Below are 23,720 nucleotides of genomic sequence, written 5' to 3'. Positions count from 1 at the left end.
CCTATATGGTCCCTGAAGGCGAAATACACTTGCATCACAGTTAACAGTATGATAAATAATGCCACTATCTTCATAACTTAACCTAGGATCACTAGAATATATCGTGCATGAACACAAGTGCTAGGCAATCTAGCCTAGGGGCTAAGCTAGCAATCTAGTATGGGGTCAAGCGATGACCGGATAATAGAGCGTTAAAAAACAACATATGAAGTTCCTAGCTATGAAGACTAAATAACTAACAATATCAATTAGTTAAGAGGCCGGAAAAAGCTGTTCTGACTAGCTAAATAAGGCATGCAAGAGAACAGCGACGCCATAAAATGGCGTGTCCGGTAGCAGCACAGCTCCGCCACAAAACACGAAATATTACGAAAAGTATAAGTTACTTTACGGCCAGAGCTTATTTAAACAATACTGGGACCTGGTACTCAACTTTCCAGAAGAAGGCGAGGCTGAAGGTAGAGACATAACGGCGATGCAAGTCGATGAAAATTGCACAAGGGGAAATCCGTCTAAGCAAGGTAACTACAAGCAGAAGGATGAGGACGGACGTGCCGTCATTTAGCAATGGCGCCCGTTTGTTTACGTTTCGAGTACCAAAAGTAGCCACGGACGAGTGTAAACTGTGGAACGGCTCCCCAGTTATTCTCCACCTTTCCATATCGAAGTGTTAACTCTATATGGGGTGCAGATAGCTATGTGGCGTGTTAATACATGCATCCCCTGTTGATATACGATGTCTTAAAGGGAAACCTTTAGGATACTCGCACCAGAAGTAAGAATTCTGTGATAACCTGTGGTTTAATTCTCTGGGAATATCCTTGTAGTTAATATACACAAGGAAGCTACCGAAAGGAACCTTCCATCAGGACGTCATGGCTTGAGCCCAAATATATATATATATATATATATACACATATATATATATCATATAACATTATATATATATATATATATATATACAATACATTAGTTTATTAAGCATGTTGCTTAAGATTTTTTATAATACTAACCATCCTTTACATTCAGATCTTCCCGGACAGTTCCATCCTGTTTGTAATATTAGGTATGCAGTTAATTCTAATACTCAGGCCTTCTCCATCATGAGGCTCAATACTACACAGTACTCTAGAAGTTTTATTCCAGCTGTGACCAAGTTGTGGAATGATCTTCCTAATCGGGTAGTTGAATCAGTAGAACTTCAAAAGTTCAAACTCACGGCAAATGTTCTATGTTGAACAGGCTTGCATAAGTCCTTTTATAGTTATAATTTAAATATTTTGTAAGGTTGTTAATGTTTTAAAAGTATTTTATTCTAATTTTCACTACTTCTTCTTTCGTTTATTTATTTCCTTACTTCCTTTCCTCACTTTTCTATTTTTCCCTGATGGAGCCCTTGGGCTTATAGCATCTTGCTTTTCCAACTAGGGTTGTATTTAAGCTAGTAATAATAATAATACAAATGTATATACATATATATAATATATATATATATATATATATATATAAATATATATATGTATATAAATATATATATATATATATATATATATTATATATATATATATATATATATAATATATATATATATATATATAATATATATATATATATATACAGTATATATATATATATATATATACAGTATATATATATATATATGTATATATATACAGTATATATATATACTTATGTATATACATATATATTTTTGGGGTGAAGCCATGTCGTCGTGGTGGAAGGTTCCCATAGGTAGCTTTCTAAGGGATATTTGGCTACAGTGATATTCCCAGAGAATTAACCGTTAAGTTTCCAGAATTCTAACTCCTGGCGCGAATATCCTTAAAATTTCTCTTAAGGATATCGCATAATCAGGGGACGTATGCTTGATACGACATATAGCGATCTTCACCCCGAATAGCGTTTTCGCTTCGCGGGGGAAAGTGGCAAAAAGAAGGGGAGCCGTTATCAAGGTACCCTTCCTCTCGTACTACTATAGAGTATCTAGATGGCGCTGTAGTCAACCCAGCGCGCTATTCCTATAGTTGTAGCGGTCTCGCACGGTGATTTTCCCTGTTGCTCTTTCGTTACGCTTTGGTTTTTTGGATTTATAATGCAAACTCCAGCCTCTTCTGCCTCTGGAAAGTTGAGTATTTGATCTTTACAGTGTATAAATTTTAGCCCTTGCCTCACAGTGAAATTAGATTAATTTTAAGAGTTGGAGCTTCGCCGATCACCGGAGGCACCATGGGCGCTGTCGTTCATAACGCATGTGTTGTGTTATTTAGTTAGTCTGAACGACTTTCCCGGCTTTAATAGCATGAAAATTTATGAAGCTATTCAGTTATAAAATTCTAGGAAGTTATATATTATGTCGATTGTATTCTTTAGAGTTTCGGCAATTTAGGTAACCGAACCTCGCCCGCGGTAGGCTTCCTAGCCTATGTGCTTTAGTTTACCTTCATGCATGATATAGAACGATATTCCTAGTTGTAATAGCACTTAAATATGAAGCTATTTAGGCAATTTATACATGTAAGATATATTGATTGCATATATTTCCTGTTCCTCATCGATCGTATACGAAAGAGTTTCGGCGATTAAGGTAACCGAATCTCGCCTGGCACTAGCCAACTAGCCTAGGTGCTTTAGTATACTTTCATACATGCTCCGGGTTTACCCTCGTGTATCGTTTTATCAATTCAGGCGGAGATAGATATCTCCTAGAATTATTATATAAATCGATACTCGTCTCCAGTGGAGATTTAACGGTAATCCCTTCTTCCCTCTCAGTGCAGCCATTGGCTATAACCCTATCTTGGTCTTGCCATTGAGTAGACACTCCGGCTTGACTAGGCTAGTGTTTTCTGTCTCTTTCCCTAGCAGGCAGATAGCCGACTTAGGGTTTTTGACAGAACCTCAGAATATTTAGTCTTTTGCCGGTACGGCCTAGGGAGGTCTAGCCTCCTATGCCGGCAGGGGAGTGACTGGCATAGGAGGCTAGACCTCCCTAGGCCGTACATGAAGTGGTTGTATGATGCCGCCATCTTCTCTCCTGCAGTCTAGAAGACTAGTCCTGTGCTCGCAGACCCTAGGCTGAAGAATAGACATTCTTCTGCCGCCTAGGATGGCGCCGGCACTAAAACAATGTTTCTCCCATGTTGAGAGGGGGCAGCAAGCCTGCCGCCTCCCCCTTAACTATATTGGCGGACCCTAGGTTGAAGATTAGATATTCTTCTGCCCCCTAGGACAGCGCCGATATTGAAACATAGTTTCTTCGTTGTGTGGTAGGACTGGAAACCCTGCCGCCTCCTTCCACACTTCATACAGGACCCTTTTCCCTATCCCCTCTGTCCTTTAGCGATGGCCTAGCCATCGCAACCCTATGGCCGTCGTCCTACAATCTCACCGCTTGCCTGCGGGTTGTGGGGCCGGTCGGGGCTCCTACATAGCAGCTGTTTAATCGCTCAGCCTTCCTTTATGGACGCAAGGCTCCGGGAAAAGCTGTGCCGGCTGGGCCGGCTGCCGGTGGGAGACCCCTATTCTGTAGTGTGTTCTTCAGTTTGGATGGAAGCCTGAATGGTACATTCTCCCCTTCCATTTGAACACTCCTTCTGGAGGAAATCAGTAAGATTAAGTACTTACACTCTTATTTATAGTTAACAAACATTTAATAAGGTACCCTTCACTCCATGCTTTCTCTCTCTCCGTCAGCTAGTGCCGCCAGGTACTAACCCAGCCGGCAGATACCGGCTGGGTCGGTGCCGCCGGGCACTACCCCAGCCGGTGAGACGCCGGCTGGGCCGATGCCGCCGGGTACTAGCCTGGCCAGATGCCAGCCGGGTCGGTGCTGCCGGGCACTACCCCAGCCGGCAGATGCCGGCCGGGTCGGTGCCGCCGTCTCGCCGGCTGGGTCGTGCCGCCAGGTGCTAGCCTAGCCGCCAACAGGCCGGCTAAACTACAGTATATTATTGTACAGTAGCCAGTATATTTGCAGTATAGATTATACTGCAGATAGAAAACTATGGTATATATTATACAGTAGTTATTTTCCAACATACTCTGCGTATCCCTGCACAGTCTATTGTTGAGACCAATTATATATTGAAAGAAAGATTTCTTTCAACAAACTGATAGATGATCAGTTACCATTTACCCACATTATTAAAATCTTGGGAAAGGTCAGTGTTAAGTTACACTTATCTACCCCTAGAGGATAGAACCCTTCCCTTGGGTTTCCTGAATAGGAAAACTCTAGATTTTAATTTTGTGGGAGGTCGCAGCAATCGACTGGACAGGAAATACAAGTATGTGTCTTTCCTAGTTCCTTTCTAGCATGTCTAGAAATGCAATAATATTAATAATAATATTTATATAGTTTACCAAGTGAGATAAACTACCGCATACTCATTTAATTTGCCTCTCTTTACAGGAGGACCATCCCAAGTGTCAAGTAGTCTTCTGCAACGTGAGGAGCAAAGACTTCTGTGGCCATGTAGAGTGCAGAGGGCATCTCATGGGTCTCGCAAGAGACTTAAGGTTCAAGATCTACAAACTTTCTCTGATGTGAATCCCTGGAGGTATGCAGAATACATGCCAATGACCAGTGGCAAGATCTTTATATCAGAGAAGGTGGGGACCGTCCCTATCGAGGAAGTTGAATTCTGGCCCAGCTTTCAGTGTTACCCAGATTGCTTCGTCCATCTGAAGACGGAACCAACATTGAGGGAGGAGACAGAACCTAAGGAGGTCATAGTACTTGACCACGGTAAAGCTCAGGCTCTTCTGTCCAGCAGCCTGAAGTAGAAGGGCTTCACTAACTCCAAAGTGTCAGCCCTTAGCAAAAAGCATCCCACCTTACTTGCTCCAGCCTCATTAGCTTTTCCCTTTACATCAAAAGGTTTTAAAGCAGTAATGAAGGCAAACCTAGAGGCAGGCAAACCTTGCCCTACACTCGATGAGTGTAGACCATTATCCTTAGCCCTGCCCAAGGAAGATAAGGACTGGAAAGAAGTCCACCTTACCTTCTCAGTTGGGAAGTTAGAGGCAGATATTGCTGGATGTCAGTTCAGGGAAAATCTCCCTAAGCTGTCTGACTTTCTCTTGCATAGAGAGCAAGAGACAAAAAAAAGACTGGCCGCATCTCTATCTCTACAGATTTGTCTAGAGACGACGGCCAGCAACAGTAGAACCCCGGATATGAACATGTTTATGGCCAAAACACATTTGGCTACTGTGGTCAAGGACCTATATGGCTTTGTTAAAGCCAGACGTGCATGTAGAGAGTTTGTGTTTGCCTCGGCATCAGTAAAGCACGAACCCAGGAAACTGATAGCTTCCAATATCTGGGGTAAGGACCTCTTCCCGAGAGAAGTGGTCAAGGAAGTTGTAGACAAGGCCGCCACGGAGAATAGAAACCTTCTCCAGAAGTGGGGCATGTCGGCGAAGAGGAAGTCTTCCCCGGATGAGGGTCCCCAGCCTAGGAGGAAGACTAAAAGACCCAGGTTGCCCTCTCGCCCTATGAGACAGCAGCAACAACAACAACTTCCCACAGTTCCCATGACCGCGGTGCCCCAGATGGAGGCTCAGCCCCAACCAACCTATCAGAAGGTGCCTCAGCAGCTGGCTGCCCAGTCACCAGCGTTCAACCCTGCATTTGAGAGGCAGACCACTACCTTTCGTCCCAAAGGTAGAGGGTCTAAACGGGGCTCCTCTAGATACCCCCAAAGAGGTAAAGGTGGTAAGGGAGGACACGGTAAAGGAGGTAAATCCTCCGGAGACCAGAAGCAATGAGTTGCTTCAGGTAGGAGGGAGACTCCAACAATTTCAGGATCGTTGGACCTTCGATCCTTGGGCCCACAGCCTAATCAAGAACAGACTTGGATGGAGCTGGAACGAGGCTCCACCACCATTCCCTCAATTCTTCAAACTCTACCCCCGTACTGGAAGAATACACCTTAGAACTTTTGAGCAAGCGGGTGATATGGAGAGCAAAGTCCATCAAATTCCAAGGAAAGCTGTTTTGTGCTCCCAAGAAGGACTCAGACAAACTCAGAGTCATCCTGGACTTGTCGCCACCTAACAAGTTCATAGAAAACTACAAGTTCAGGATGTTAACCCTTCAACACATAAGGACCCTCCCACCAAAAGGGTTGTACACGGTCTCGATAGACATGGCAGATGCTTACTGGCCTATTCCAGTCAACCGCCCTCTCTCCTCCTACCTAGGATTCAGGCTACAGAAGAAGTACGTCTTCAGAGGCATGCCCTTCGGACTAAACATAGCCCCAAGGATTTTTACAAAGCTTGCAGACGCAGTCGTTCAACAACTATGCCTAGAAGGTTTCCAGGTAGTAGTGTACCTGGACAATTGGCTGGTGTGGGCAGCATCCAGGATGGAATGTATGCAAGCATCCAACAAAGTGATCCAGTTCCTGGAACATCTGGGATTCAAGATCAATGTCAAGAGTTTCAATAGCTTGGAGTCCATTGGAACTTGAAGTCACACCGTCTCTCTATTCCCCCAGTGAAGAGGAGGGAGATAGCAGGATCTATCAAGAGACTACTGAAATCCAAGAGGATCTCAAGACGCCCACAGGAAAGATCACTGGGCTCTCTCCAGTTTGCATCAGTGACAGACCCAGTGCTAAGAGCACAGCTAAAAGATGCGTCAGGAGTCTGGAGAAAATACGCATCAAACGCTCGAAGAGATCTAAGAAGACCGATACCGACCCTGCTACGATCACTTCTCAAGCCATGGTCGAAGGCCAAGAACCTAAAGAGGATCGTGCCCTTGCAACCACCTCCACCGTCAGTCACCATCCATACGGATGCCTCGAAGGAAGGATGGGAGGTCACTCCCATCAATGGAAAGTCCAAGGGACTTGGTCTTCTCTATTCAAGACCTTCCACATCAACTTTCTGGAGGCCATGGCAGTCTTTTTGACGCTGAAGAAACTCTCCCCTCATAAATCAGCCCATATAAGACTGATCCTGGACAGCGAGGTGATAACGAGATGTTTGAATCGTCAAGGCTCAAGATCGCCCCAAATCAACCACGTGATGTTGTCCATCTTCCGCCTAACGGAAAAGATGAGATGGCATTTATCAGCAGTTCACCTCCAAGGATTCCGCAATGTGACAGCGGACGCTCTATCCAGGCTCACGCTGATAGTCAGAATGGTCCCTATATGCATATTCATTCTCCTTCATCTTACGTCAAGTCCCGGAACTGCAGATCGACCTCTTCGCGACGAGCGACAACAAGAAGCTACCTCGTTCTGTGGCCCCATACGAGGACCCTCTAGCGGAAGCGACGGACGCCATGTCCCTCAATTGGAACAGATGGAACCAGATCTAAATGTTCCCTCCTACCAATCTCCTAATGAAGGTCCTCAACAAGCTGAGATACTTTCCGGGAACGGCAGCTCTAGTGGCTCCCAAGTGGCCAAAGAGCAACTGGTTCCCTCTAGTATTGGAACTGAAGCTGAGGCTGGTCCCTCTGCCGGACCCAGCACTGTCTCAACAGGTCCAGAAGTCGACTGTCTTCACTTCACCACAGAGAACCCAAAGCCTTCATCTCATAATTTTCTCTCCTTAGCAGTTAAGGAAAGATTTGGGATCTCGAAAGGCAGTATAGACTTCTTAGAAGAATATAAGTCTAAGTCAACCAGAAGACAATATGAATTGTCTTGGAAAAAGTGGGTGGCTTTTGTCAAAGCAAAAGGACCAAAAGAAATCTCAATGGACTTCTGTCTGTCCTTTATCCACCTTCATGAACAAGGTCTGGCAGCCAATACGATAACTAGGTGTAAATCAGCTCTCACTAGACTCCTACTATATACCTTTCAAGTAGACTTGTCAAACGAAATCTTTAACAAGATCCCTAAGGCATGTGCTAGACTTATGCCTGCAGCCCCTCCGAAGCCCATCTCATGGTCCTTAGACAAGGTCCTACACTATGCTTTAACAGTGAACAATGAGGATTGCTCCCTGAAAGACTTGACTCAGAAAGTCATTTTCCTGTTTGCTATAGCCTCATGGGCTAGTTAGTGAAATAGTGGCCCTATCCAGAGATGAGGGCCATATTCAGTTCACAGAAGCGGGAGAACTGAATCTTTTTCCTGATCCAACATTTCTCACTAAGAATGAGCTACCCACTAAAAGGTGGGGTCCCTGGAGAATCTGCCCTATGAAGGAAGATATCTCACCGTATCTAGTTGAGTGTCTACAGGTCTATCTTCGAAGAACTTCAGATTTCAGGGAAGGAGAGCTCTTTAAAGGAGAAACTTCAGGATCAAACCTATCCCTAAAACAACTGAGGGCGAAAATCACCTACAGTGAACCCTCGTTTATCATGGTAGATAGGTTCCAGACCCGGCCGCGATAGGTGAAAATCCGCGAAGTAGTGACATCATATTTACCTATTTATTTAACATGTATATTCGGATTTTTAAAACCTTCCCTGGTACGTAGTACTGTTAACAAACTACCCTTTAATGTACAGAACACTTAATGCATGTACTACAGCACCCTAAACTAAAACAGGCACAAATATTAAAGGCGATTTTATATCATGCGTTTCCTAAACACCTAAAAAGCACGATAAAAAATGGCAACCAATGTTTTGTTTACGTTCATCTCTGATCATAATGAAGAAACAAACTCATTTAGTGTACACATATATGTATAGGTTAGTTTTTGCATCGATTATATTGATTATACAGTATGTTGATTTTGTTATTACCAATGTTTTACTTAATTTATCTTAGGACTTCCAAATGAAATGTTTTTCTTTATGACGCCGCCTGAAACGACGGCGTCATAAAGTACTGTACGTTCAGTAAACAACCACGCTCAGAACAAAGAAGGCATTTAACGCGCATGATGAAAGTGATAAATAATGATATTTACAGTAAAAGCATTTACAAAATATGTTATTAGTACAAATATAATTTACCGTATCTATATAAAATCATACAGTACATACTGTACGTAGCAAAGCAGGAAAACAATTTACGAGAGAGAGAGAGAGAGAGAGAGAGAGAGAGAGAGAGAGAGAGAGAGAGAGAGATTGTTTTACGTACGTAAATGTAAATTTTAAACAAAAAAAATATGATAGGTTACAACATGTAGACTTTTAAAACCTTCCCTTTAACTTAATGCATACAGTACTAAACTATAAAACAGGCACAAATATTAGAATGTTAGAATATTAAAGTAAAAAATAAAGATTGTTACTGTACTCACCACAAAAGAAGTTCAAGAAAAACTTGAATGATGATGGCGATGAATTTGCTGCACAGTAGAAATGATGATGATGAAGCTGATGATGTGTTCTACTGTGCAGTCAATGAGTAGTATTTTACGTCTCTTCAGACGGAGGTGTCTTTTCCTGGGACACCTCTTCAACTTCTTCAATTTCTTCCAAAGGCGTAGTAGCAGGAGGAACTGGCTCTTTTTTGCGAGGCTGGAAGAACATTGTGATCGGAAGTTGTTGCCGCTGCTTCTTTTTTCGATCTAAGAGCATCTTGTAGGGAGTCATGATGTCATCAACCTTGTTGCAGAATTGCATCGACCGAACCATATCCTCGTCCCACTCTTGCAACATTTCTTTCACCTTTATATGGTTGCAGACCTTGGCAAGCCGTTCTAGTGTTAAGCCCGTTTCTTCGACATTTTCTTGGGTCTCTTCCTGGGTTTCACTCTCTTCTTCGCTTGCCGATTTCGTCAGGTCTTCGAGGTCTGCGTCAGTTAGGGGCTGGGAATGGTAGTCCAACAACTCGTCGACGTCTTCAGTCGTCATGTCGCCAAACCCGTCACCTCCAATTATGGCAGCCAACTGCACAGATTTGCGTACTGCAGAGTGTTGGATTTCAGCAGGTGTAAATCCCTCGTCGTCGTAAACAATCTCGGGCCTCAACTTCTTCCAGCTCGCATTCACAGTTGCAGGTTTCATCTCTTGAAGTGCCTTCTGAATATTCTTCAGACACGTGGCTATGGTGTACTGCCGCCAGTACGCCTTCAAGTTAAAATCTTCATCCTCATCCTCTTGGGCAGCATCCACACACGCAACGAGGTCCGCCAAGATATTCTTCGTGTAGAGGGCCTTGAACGCCCTGATATCCCCCTGGTCCATCGGTTGAATTAATGACGTGGTGTTGGGTGGCAGGAACTCAACCTGAACGCCCTCACGCGACAGGTCAGTTGCGTGTCCACCAGCGTTATCCATAAGGAGAAGGATCTTGAATGGCAAGCCCTTCTCTACGAGATATTCATTGACTTGCGGGATGAAACACTGGTGGAACCAGTTGGAGGTCAGCATCTTTGTAATCCATGCTTTTGGATTATGCATCCAGTACACGGGAAGGAGATTCTTATTCTTATTTTTCAAAGCGCGAGGATTTTTCGACTTATAAATAAGCCCCGGCTTTAGCAAAAATCCAGCAGCATTGCCACACATCACGAGGGTAACGGGATCCTTGAATGCTTTAAAGCCAGAGGCTTTGGCTTCCTCTTTGAACAGGAAAGTTCGTGACGGCATTCTCTTCCAAAACAAGCCGGTCTCATCCATATTAAACACTTGTTCCGGCTTGTATCCACCTTCGGCGATAATATTCTTGAACGTCTGGTTCACGTAAGTTTCAGCAGCGGCAGTGTCAGCCGAAGCAGCCTCGCCATGCAGGGAAACGCTTTTCAGGGCGAAGCGTTTCTGAAACTTCGCGAACCATCCTTTGCTGGTGGAAACACGTTGTTTCTGAGGCTGGGAATCAATGGATGTCCCTGGTTGAGGATCATCTGCATCATCATCTTCTTCAGCATGGTTGCCGTCGTCGTCTTGAGGTTCTTTTGCAGCAAAATTCTCATACAAGCTCAAAGCCTTTGTTCGGATGGTGTTCGTATCCAAGGCTATGTTCTTCTTCCGGCAGTCGGCAATCCACACAGCTAAAGCACCTTCCATGCGTACGATAGTTTTATTACGCGTTGTAACGACTCGCTTCGCTGATCTGCTAAAGGTGATTGCAGCCGTCTTTCTAATGTTCGCCTCGTCCTTCTTGATATAGCGAACAGTAGATTCGTTGATTCCAAAATGGCGCGCTGCGGCCTCGTAACTTCTACTGTCTTTTAACATATCGAGAAGCGTAACCTTCTCAGCAATCGTCATCATCCTTCGGTGGCGTTTAGGCTCACTACCAGCCTTAGTAGAAGCAGAACGCTTGGGAGGCATTGTACAGTAGGATTTAACAGAAAGTTCAACAAAAAGTTCAACTTAAAACAGTCGCACACAGCACAGATTAAACTTCACAAACTTAAGAACGTCTACTCAGCGATACGCGGTAAGAGAAAGTGGACGACCCGGGCCCGCGAGAACCTAGATGCTGCGGGTTGGAGATGCGGGCAAAACACCAATCACAGGCTAGATAACAAAACTTGAGTTCTGATTCGTCATCTATCAGCGCTTGAACCAATCACAACCCGTCTTATATGATGCGTAGGTTACCAACTCAAAGTACAAGATACCCCGCGTATACCGTACGTACAGTATTAATAATAAAAATAAATAATGATAATAATACAGTAATAATAATAATAATAATGATAATAATAATAACAATAATTTTATTAACAACAACAACAATAATAATAACAATAATAATAATAGCTTTACGTATGTTATTTTATTCTTTTGTAGGATGTGTGTGTCTCTCTCTCTCTCTCTCTCTCTCTCTCTCTCTCTCGTACGCTTATTCGAAATGTGATTTTTGCAACAAAGAATATTATTGGATGCAGTACTACGTACGTATACATACAAAAGAATCATGGAAAAGATGCACATCCATTACATTTGTAGTACAGTAGTAGCCATCAGCAGCCTTACACCATTCTAATATGGTATGACTGCATCTGATTTGCGTTTCATGTTCGATTTAATTTTACTACGTACTGTATACAGTACTGTATTATCGTATGATCACATTCTCTTTTCGTGTTTTATTTCTTTCTGTGCTGAATTATATATCATATGTAATGCAATGAACAATCAGTAAGAGCAGATATTACTAATTACAGTATTAATGGAATTACAGGTAACGAAATATCGTATTTGGGGGTCTTCAGATTTCGCGGTATTTTCGAAATTTCCGGAAAATCCGCGATATGTATATATATATGGGTTATGGAAAAAACCCGCAAAGTGGTGAATCCGCGATGGTCGAACCGCGAAGTAGCGAGGGTTCACTGTATTTCATTCGCTGCGCGGATCCTGACAATACACCCCCGCAGGTCATGATCCAAGGAAATCACTTCATGACTGAACTTCTTTCAGTATATGGATTTTAAGCATCTTCGCTCATACACTAGATGGATTGATTGATTGATTGAAAGTTTTCTGGCATCCTGACATCTAAGGTCATTGACGCCGATAGCATTTATTATATATGAAAAATAAGAGAGAATTCAATTAAAACCATAAAAGTTAAGAAGTCATTATAATAGTTAAATAGTTTTCAGAAGACCTGCTTCTGAAATAAATCTAAAAATTCCGCTCGCATAGTATGACACATCATGTCCAAGAATCTCGAGCCTCAAATAGATATCTATTTCTCAAGTTAGTAAAATTATGGCATTCGGTCAACAAATGCCTCACTGTTAAAGGTACTAAACAGTCCTCACAATACGGTTGGTGTTGGCCCTTCAGCAGAAACTCGTGTGTCAACCGTGTGTGACCAATACGGAGACGACAAAGAGTCGTCTCCCATTTTCGGGGTATCATGTTATACCTCCAAGGTGATATGATATTTGTTACTGCCCTCATTTTATTGCAATCTTGACTATCCCAGTGCTGTTGCCATTTATTACAAACCAATTTCTTGATGTAAGGTAGATCATTACAGGGAATGGGATACCTCCTTGGAAGCAACTCGGATGCCGCATTCTTCGCCAGTAAATCTGCCTTCTCATTCCTAGACACACCTACATGTGCTGTTATACCTCTCCGTCCAATAATAAAAAGCCATTCAAAAATCTTTAAAACTAGAGGGTTACTAGAATTAAAAACTTCTAAAGCTTGAAGAACACTCCTTGCATCACTAAAACTTGTGAAATTACCCTCCTTTTCCAAAGCTATTTTCTCAATAGCAGTTAGTAAGCCATACCGTTCTGCAGTAAATATGGAAGCTGTTAGAGGAAGTGCACCTCTACAATTAAAATCATTACTATGTACTCCAAATCTAACACCAGCATCAGATTTGGAGCCATCAGTATATATATAGTCAATCCCCTAGGTTCTTCAACATGTTCCATAAAAAGAGACCTGGATTCTAAGTCAGTCATATTCTTCTTAACTCCAATAAAGTATTTACAAAAAGATATGTCAGGTAATTTCCATGGAGGCGTTGATGACCTTGAATGGAAGCACCTTAATTCTAAATATATCCAGACTGTTTAATAATTGTTTCACCCGGAACCCAAAAGGTTGAGGAGATTTTGGGTGCAACTCAAAGTAGGTTGAGTGCCTTACAAGGATGGCAGTCTGAAAGGCTGAAGAATTAGGGAGTCTTTGCAATCTAAACCAATACCGAATAATAGAGGACATTCGGTAAAGGTCTAGAGGCAATTCCCCAGCATCCACAAGGAGACTTGTGATAGGTGAGATTCTAAAGGCTCCTGTGGACAATCTTATACTAGCATGATGTATAGAATCTAATATTTTTAACTGGCTTGGGGTGGCTGAGGAGTATATTTCGCATCCATAACTAATTTTGGAAAAAATAAAGGCCTTGTATAATTTCAAATTGTATTGCGGTCTGGCCCCCATGATGTATGGGACAATACTTTCAAAAGATTCATAGCTTCAAGACATTTAGCTTTTAATGCTTTTAAGTGAGAAACCCATGTAAGCCTACAATCAAATATCAACCCTAAAAATTTAGCTTCACTTGCACATGGGATCCGTTGACCTTTGATGTATATATCCGGGTCTGGATGCACTCCCAGGATATGACAGAAATGGACAATTGTAGTTTTACTTGTCGAGAACTTAAATCCATTCATATAGGACAAATGGATAATTTTATCAATAGAGAGTTGTATTTTTCTCTCAACCATTGCCATTCTAGTACCAGCAAATGATATGGAGAGATCATCCACAAATAATGTTGTGAGAACATCCCAGGGAATGACTGAGGATATCCCATTAATTGCTAGTGCAAAAAAGGTTACACTCAGCACACTCCCCTGAGGAACTCCTTCTTCCTGGCATTTACTCTGTGATAGAGCTTCCCCAACTCTCACTTGGTAAACTCTATGTGAAAGAAATGACTGAATGAATAGTGGTAGCACTCCTCTTAATCCTAACTCATGGATTCTTTTAAGTATACCGTATCTCCATGTAGTATCATATGCCTTTTCAAGATAAAAAAAGACTGTCACATGGTGCTCTTTGGAAGCAAACACTTCACAAATGGAGGACTCAAGTCGTATCAGCACATCAGTCGCTGAGTGCACTTTTCTGAATCTACATTGAATGGGTGATAAAATACCCTTCTTTCCAAGGTACCACATCAGTCTTGCATTGACCATCTTCTCCATAATTTTACATAAACAAGATGTCAATGCAATAGGTCGGTAGTTTGCTGCTATAAACTTGTCCTTACCGGGTTTTAAAAAGGCTAAAATAATGGCTAGTTCCCAAACACTTGGATAACTATGATCATGCCATATTCTATTAATAATGCTTAAAATAAACAACTTTGTATTAAAATGTACATGTTTAATCATTGCGTATGGAATTCCATCGGGTCCGGGGGCTGTATCGTTACAAGTGGAAAGTGCCGAATCATATTCTCTTTCAGTGAAAGGAGAATTATATGACTCTTCCCTTCCTGTTGCAAAATTTAAAATTTTCTTTTCTTCAATGCTCCTGCACTGGTGACCAGGAGCTGCTACACTCTTGAAAGATACATTTGAAAAATGGTCAGCCAGGGCATTGCTAACTTCAATTCCTTCAGATACATACTGACCATTCACTTTCAACACTGGTGGTGGGTTTGGGGTGAATTTGCCTGCAATCTTTTTTTACTTTCCTCCATACAGAAGATGGTGGTGTTCTACTATTGATGGAGGAAACAAAAGCCACCCAAGATTGGCGTCTAGCTTCTTTCATGGCACGGCGGAACTGTGCTCTACACTTTTTGTACGTTATCAAATTTTCATCCGTACGGCATCTACGCAATCTAGTCAGATTTTTTCTGGTGGCTCTGTGCAAGGCTGTTAATTCTGAAGACCACCACGGGACTGGTCGTATTTTGAATAGTCCTGTGGTTTTGGGAATCGAATTGATTCCTGCTGTATGGAGAGTTCCATTCAGTAGGTCTATGGCATCATCAATACTTTCAAACTGTTCTGCACTGCCTTCGATTTCACTTAGTTCACAAAATTTAACCCAGTCTGCCTTGTCACGATTCCATCGTGGCGATCTTTGTAAAGGCGGACCCTTGCTGGTGTTTATAATGATTGGTGCATGATCACTAGTATGCCAATCATCTAATGTCCTCCAATCAAAATCAAGAAGGCAGTTAAAGCTTGCAATTGAAAGGTCAATGCATGACAAGGTACCTGTCTGAACATGGAAGTGTGTGGGCTCTCCTGTATTAAGGAGTCCCACATCCTCATTCTTCACAATTGAGGAGATAATATTGCCCCTTGTGTTTGCCAAAATATCACCCCATAAAGGATGTCTACCATTCCTATCTCCCAGTAAGAGAAATGGTTGAGGGAGTTGTTGAATGACCTCTGCTAAATCATCATAAAAAATATTATCATTTGGAGGTAAGTAGAGAGAGCATATTGTATATTTTCTTCCTATATCAATTTGTACAGCCACTGCCTACAGGGTTGTACATATAGACATAGGTATTTGGGGAACATCTCGACGAACGTACATGAGACTTCCACCATGGCTCCCTGGTTGATGATTATATGGTGTTCTATAGCTAACATACTCTCGAGGACTAGGAGTGTTAGCATCAAGCATACTTTCCTGTAGACATACAATTATGGGGGAATGTTCATGAATTAGGAGCTTAAGTTCTTCAAATTTTGCCCTTAAACCCTGACAGTTCCATTGCAAAATTCAGGAGAAAACTATGGATTATTTCTGGAAGACATCTTGGATGAGGTCTTCCCATTAGCAGTTTTTAATCTAACATTATTACTTGTAGGTTTCTTCAGAGATGGTCTTGTTATGTTGGGTTTTACGTTGGTGTTTTTTTTGTATCCTTTTGATCTATTTATTGAGGGGGACGATGGACCTCAACTTGAATTTCTGATTTATTTAAATCGTCTTCTGGTTGATCGGCAACATCAACAGACAAAACATCATATCTATTTGATGTCATAAGTCTAATATTTCTTATGGAAGGGGGTGAGAGAGATGGAGCTCTCTCTTTTTTACGATTAATAGGTTGTGAGTTACCAGGTTTTTGTACCTTCCCAACTACAGGTACACCTGATAACTTGGTGTCAGGTGGAATCTCCATTAAATCAGGCAAGGATATGGCCTGGGAGAGGTTAGTACTATCCTTTGTAATGGGGGACAAAGGTTTGATAGTGGTGGGTAATGTCTTTTTGTTGATACTCAATGATAAATCTTTAGGAAATGTTCTTGTCTTATGCAGCACTTTATCAATAAATGGTGAATTCCTTTTTCGAGAACTAACTACAGTAGTAGGTGGGTGAGATGATTCCCGAGGAACGCTTTCTCCTGTTTTTAATGTCTTTGCATAAGTATTAGATTTATTTAATAATCTCTTGGCATGCCCCACGCTTACATGTTCAATAATTGATTTATTGAGGGCAGCCTCTTCTAACTTATAAAACTGGCAGCTCCTATCATTAGATTTATGATTAGAGTTGCAATTTAAGCACCTTGCCTCAAGTGTACATTCCCCATGGTAAATATTGGAGCAAGTATTACAAATTTTTTCACTATTGCAAACTTTGGAAGGATGTTCAAATTTAAAGCAATTATAACATTGCAGTGGCTTCTGCTTAAAAGGTTGAACTCTGATCCTTTCGTTTTCTATGTCTATGTGGAAAGGTACGTCGGCATCCTGGAAAGTAAGAACAATCATTGATGTTCCAGGTACTTTATGTACTTTCCACACTGATAGAGGACACAGATCCAATATCTCCTCTTCAGTAAATTCATACAGATCCCTATTAAAAACCACTCCCCTTCCATAGCTAAAGCTTACATGGGGTTTGATGTCCAATTTTATATCATCATTTACTGTCTTCAAATTGGACAGTATAACAGACTGTGTGTATGACTTGGCCTTTATCAAGTAACTTTTCTTCCCGAATCGAGATATATCTCCAGGTGCGATTGTACCTACCTTCCTCTGAAGAAATTTGCAGATCTTGAAATAATTTTCCGTACCTCCTATAGATTGAGCAAGAAGCCACATTGGTGGTTTTGGCTTTCTTTGGGATGGCATATCTACCTCTATATCTTTATCAACCCAGTCTGCTGGTCTGTAGACATCCAGATCTTTAGGTGCCCCATCACACAGAGCACCCTTAACACTCATATTACCTACTTTAATATCAACAATGTTATGGCTTGCATTAAATGCTTCCTCATGACAATTAAATGATAACCAAGATTCCAAATTATCATCTTGAAGTTACATTCTAATTTCTTTTATTAATCTGCAACACTCAAATATTTTATGTAGCACATCATAATTAGCTTCTAATGGGATTTGGGTAATGTGCAAGACATTCAGTTTTCCTGTGTTGCCCTTTTCCTACGTCGTCAACAGAGTTTTCTTTAAATTAATTGCCAGAGGTCATCAACAGTGCCGGGGGCGAGTCAGCATATCCAGGGGAGGTGGGGTCGTTGTCACAAGAATCCATTAGAATAAAGAAAAGAGAAGAGTGATATTTTGAATAGTTTGATTTACCTGCTAGAGAACATTAAGGCATCACTCGTTGGGAAGGAAATTTGCACTCTCCACTACCGGCACAGTGAGAGTACACTTCCCAGATGGTCCACTCCATACCCTACCCAAAGGATAGCATCAAAACAGATATAGAGGCACAGGTGTAAGCTGAACCCGCCTGTTAGGACTGAGACCAAGAAACTATGGAATCATCCTCCCCATATCTGTAATGACGGGCTTCCAGCCAAAAGCCGAGAGTCCTACCCCAAGCATTGGATCCCCCTGGATTCCGAAGACCCAACACTTGAGAATAGTTCCGCCAAAAAGGTCTAAACCATCTTCGGGATGGCTGAGATCATCCAATACTCACATATAGCTTTGAGCACAAACGCCTCCCAACCGTGACACCTTTCCCATTCATCAAAGCAGGCAGCAATACCGAATGTAGAAACATCCGCCCAAGTGGCAATAACAGATGTAGAAACATCCATGCCATAAAGAAAAAAATAATAAACATACATATATATGTAAATATATACACATATACATCTGGGAAATTTTACTCATAGGGTTGGGACAGCAACATGAAGGAAAGTTTATAATATTAGGAGAAGGTTGAAGCAATATAGAGGAAGAAAAAGATAAGAAAAAGAGAAATTTAGATTCGAACTGGGGGAGCAATTTCCCCAAGTTTGAGAGCCCTCTTGCCCGTCACCAAGTTTCAGCACGGGAATAGAATGCCGTGCTGAAGCTCAATGACTTCATCAGGGCATTCTCTCATTAAGAGGGACACTGGATGGAAGTCATCCAGAGTGTTCTACAAGCATTATGCGAAGCAAGTGCAGGAACTTGAGCGATATGTGGTGGCGGCAGGTAGTGTACTAAAACCTGTCGTCTAGTGCTGCGATGAACAGTGAATTGATTGGGACCATCAATCAAATGGGTGAAGGTATTGACACCTCTTAGTGCAATACTTTGAAGTGAATGTCTCCAAGGGGACACTAAGGACTGTTCTAATTAGCTGAGGTGAAGAAACATATATATATAACACTAGTGCCATGTGTACTTACACAATGTGAATAGACAATCAACATTATGAAAATTCATATTAGAAAATTTATCAAATTTTCAGATTACTGTGGCATTAATTAAGCTTTCCCTTTCAGGTGAAAACAAGAATTTTCAATGTTTTGATTGCTTGTTATGTTTCTTATTACATATATTAACATGTAAATTATACCTGTTATTTTATGTTGGTCATTTCTTGCCAATAAAATTATCAATAGGTATTTGCGTCTTATTTCGCCCTACCATTGAATTTTAATAAAATATATGAGAGTTTACTTACCCTTCAATAAAACTGCATATATTTAATTATGAACAAAATGTATAGCTATACCCTTGTTCCGACAAATGATACAACATTATTTAATAATGATTGTTCCAACATGTGATACATACAGAGAGATCTGTATGTAGGGAAACTATGTTTGTTCTTATACTATATGCAAACCTTGAGACTCCCTTTCCTAACTCTAGTATGACTCTTCCCTGCAGGGGGCAGGAAGCACTAACATGGTTTATGCTTAGCAGTAATGAGGTATAACGGTAACGCCATATGTCTCAATGGTCTAGATCAGGGGTGGCCAACCTATGGCGCATGCGCCAACAGTGGCACATTGCCCGATTACAAGTGGCGCACTAAACCCCAGAGATAATAAGGGGAAAGAAAAACATGCCTGCTCATAAATAAAGAAAAATAATATTAATGCTGATTTTCAGAAAAAAAAATACAATGAGAATTTAAGTAACTTATAGCTAGAAGTGAGTTTTACTGAGATTTGTTCTAATCTAAAACAAATAATTTTCATTTGATTTTATGGTTCCGTGTGCATCTATTAGTCATCTTCTTTAAACAATAATGCGTCACCATTATATAACTGAAGTGAAATACCATAAAAAGTTGCGTGAACACCTAAACAGCAGTTAATAACTGGGACATTTGTACAGGAGTTGTTCCATAAATGCGCACGTATTATACTTGTCTGACGTTGAATCGTCAAGCAATGGCACTGGTTGCCATGTGGCACAATACAAAAAATTACGAGCCAGTTTAGAGTTGACGCTTGGAGTGTTACCTCGATGGATTCATAATTCAGCGTAGGTGAATAACTGAACTTTTGCATTTTCTAAACTTAGAAATATTATTGTATCTGATGAATAATATATTTTCAAACACTCTAGTCGCCATCGTTTGTATATTATCATGTCTATTTTTTGTATGTATTGTATATGAGCCTTCTCTGCGCAGTTTTTGGCGATAATAATAATCATCACCATATTTTCATGAAGTTTTCTCTCTCTCTCTCTCTCTCTCTCTCTCTCTCTCTCTCTCTCTCTCTCTCTCTCTCTCTCTCTCTCTCTCTCTTAACGAAATTATTGGTTTTCGATTCGATGATTTATGAAAAAAAAAATCATCTCTTTTTGGACATTCAATAAGTTTAACCAATTTTTTTTTTCTTATTTTTTTTTGTAGGTGGTTTGCCTATCACAGTGAAAAAGAACATGAGCAAAAGAAAAGCAGAAAGTGATAGCAAATGTCAGTTTAATGAACTGTGGGAAAATGAATTCTTATTCATTGCGAGTCCTTCAGGAAAACCAATGTGTATTGTTTGTGAAAGCACTCTCTCAGATAACAGAAGACATGATCTTAGCAGGCACTATAAGAAACACCAAGTTGAAATAGAAGAAAAACAGAAGTTAGTGCCTGGATCTGTGTTGCGGAAAGAATATGTGGTCAAGAAAAAAGAGGATATGAAAAAGAGGCGAAATCTCCTTGTTAAGAGAGGTTGTGAAAGCCTGGCAATGCTCGAAGCATCCTACGAAATTGCTTTTGTGTTGGCTAAAAAACATAAGCCTTTCTCTGATGGTGAAGATATTGTTAAACCCTGTCTCCAAAAATTTGCAAAATTTGTTGGAGATAAATGTATTGAAAGAAAGATGAACGAAATAGCTCTTTCAAAGCAGACAATTACAAGACGCATTGAGGAACTTTCTCGTGATGTATCTGAGCAAATGAAGGACCGTGTCCATGCATGCTCTTTCTTTTCATTAGCCATGGATGAATCTGCTGACATATGTGATGTAGCCCAGTTAAGTATTTTTATAAGAGGAATTGATGATAATTTTAACATATTTGAAGAACTTATTGGCCTCGAGTCACTCCATGGAAAAAACCAGAGGGTCAGACATATTTGAGAAAGTAAAGTCCTGTTTAGAAAATCAGCAATTAGATTTTAGTAAACTCTTAAGTGTCTGTACTGGTGGAGCACCGTCAATGATTGGTAGAGTTGCTGGAACTGTAGCCTTGCTCAAAAGGTTTTTAGGTCGTCCTCTTCTGAAATATCATTGCATTATACACCAAGAATCATTGTGTGGAAAAGTTTTGAATTTGCTGCATGTTATGATACCAGTTGTAAAATGTGTGAATAAAATTAGAGCAAGAGGATTAAATAGGAGAGAATTCAGAGAATATTGTGAGCTGTTAGATATGGAATATGGTGATCTCATCTTTCATTGCGAGGTGCGTTGGCTTTCTAGAGGACAAGTTCTTAGCAGATTTTGGAAACTGAAAAATATTGTACATGATTTTCTGAAAGAGAAAGGAGAGCTGCCCGAGGAAAATGCCCTTTTGTGTGATGAAAAGTGGAAGTTTGATTTAGCATTTTTAGTTGACATTACCAGTCATCTCAATGACCTAAATTCAAAATTGCAGGGCAAAGATAAATTGTTTCCTAGTTTAGTAAATGATGTCAGTGCATTCAAAATGAAGTTAAAACTGTTTATCTCTCAGCTAGAAGACAAGGATTTGAGCCAATTTCCACATTTAAAGGAACAAAGTGAATGTGCTGAAGATAATACCAACTTTACAAAATACATTGAAAAAATCATGTTACTGCAAGAGGCCTTTGGTAGTCATTTTAGTGATTTTTCTGAAGAGGATTGCATGCTTGCATTTATAAATCCCTTTTCACTTACTGAAAATAACATTCTGAAGATGCCTAGTAATATAAAAATGGAACTTATTGGTCTAAAAGCAAATTCAGTACTGAAGTGTAAATTCAATGAACTCTCCTCACTCCCAAGTGCATCTGAAATGCTTAATTTTTGGCGATCATTACCGGGTGAACATTTTCCAGAACTGAGGAAATTTGCCCAAAGTTATGCCTGTCATTTTGGAACAACATACAGATGCGAGCAAGCATTTTCTTCCATGAAAATGATCAAGAACAAACTGAGGTTGCGACTATCCGATTCAAATTTGAAGAACTGTCTGTTGCTCTCAGTTACTAATTTAACTCCTAATATTACAGATTTGGTGAAAGCAAAGCAAAGTTAAAAGTCTCATTAAACCTAGTTATGTTTATTTTTCCTGCATGTGAAATTACTTTTTTTTTTAACTGCTAGTTATGTTCATATATTTTTATTAGTACTTTCAGAAATAACTAATGAATGTTATCAATGTAAATTCAAAGTTTCAATAAAGTAAGTACAGTTTACTTTGTATTTATGTTAAATCCTTTCCATTACAAATGCTACATCTGTCCACACTATCATATATATATATATATATATATATATATATATATATATATATATATATATATATATATATATATATATATATATATATATATATATATATATATATACATATATATATATATATACATATATATATATATATATATATATATATACATATATATATATATATATATATATATATATACATATACTGTATATATACATATATATATATATACATATATATATATATATATATATACATATATATATATATATACATACATATATATATATATATATATATATACATATATATATATATATATATATATATATATATATATATATATATATATACATACATATATATATATACATATATATATATATATATATATATATATATATATATATATATATATATATATATATATATATATATACATATATATATATATATATATATATACATATATATATATATATATATATATATATATATATATATATATATATATATATATATATATATATATACATATATATATATATATATATATATATATATATATATATATATATATATATATATATATATCAAATGATTATATGTATAACTGCCAAATATGTCAATATTCCCATACTTAAAGGATGTGGCGCATCTGAATTAGAAGTGAAAAAAATTGGTGCATGGGAAGCAAAAGGTTGGCCACCCCTGGTCTAGATGACCAAGAGGAAAAAATTGTCCCAAGGTTAAGGCACTTTTAAAAATCCACAGATATAGTACTATCTAGTAATTCTCTTGTAAGCTTCCATCAGGACGGCATGGCTTGAGCCCCAAAAACGGATTTTGAGCGAAGCGAAAAATCCATTTTAGGATAAGATAGCCATGTCGTCCTGATGGACCCACCCTCCTTTTCTATAGAAAAGGCCTTGGCAGGATCTCTCCCGAAACTACTATATCTGTAGCACCATGCTCAACGCTACAAGGAATAGCGCGCTGGGTTGACTACAGCGCCATCTAGATACTCTATAGTAGTACGAGAGGAAGGGTACCTTGATAACGGCTCCCCTTCTTTTTGCCACTTTCCCCCTCGAAGCGAAAATGCTATTCGGGGTGAAGATCGCTATGTGTCGTATCAAGCATACGTCCCCTGATTATGCGATATCCTTAAGATAAATTTT

The 23,720-nt window shown here is 39.8% G+C and overlaps 1 protein-coding gene across 1 annotated transcript in view; it reads right to left on the bottom strand.

Moving 5' to 3' along the window:
- LOC137646436 (sortilin-related receptor-like) overlaps positions 1–23,720 on the bottom strand; it is a 251,017-nt gene that overhangs the window by 92,043 nt on the left and 135,254 nt on the right. The window lies entirely within an intron of this gene.

This window comes from Palaemon carinicauda, chromosome 9 (genome assembly GCF_036898095.1).
Source record: "Palaemon carinicauda isolate YSFRI2023 chromosome 9, ASM3689809v2, whole genome shotgun sequence".
In the NCBI taxonomy this organism is placed as follows: domain Eukaryota; kingdom Metazoa; phylum Arthropoda; class Malacostraca; order Decapoda; family Palaemonidae; genus Palaemon; species Palaemon carinicauda.
The sequence above is the reverse complement of the archived record's forward strand: the minus strand, read 5'-3'. Positions and strand labels throughout refer to the sequence as shown.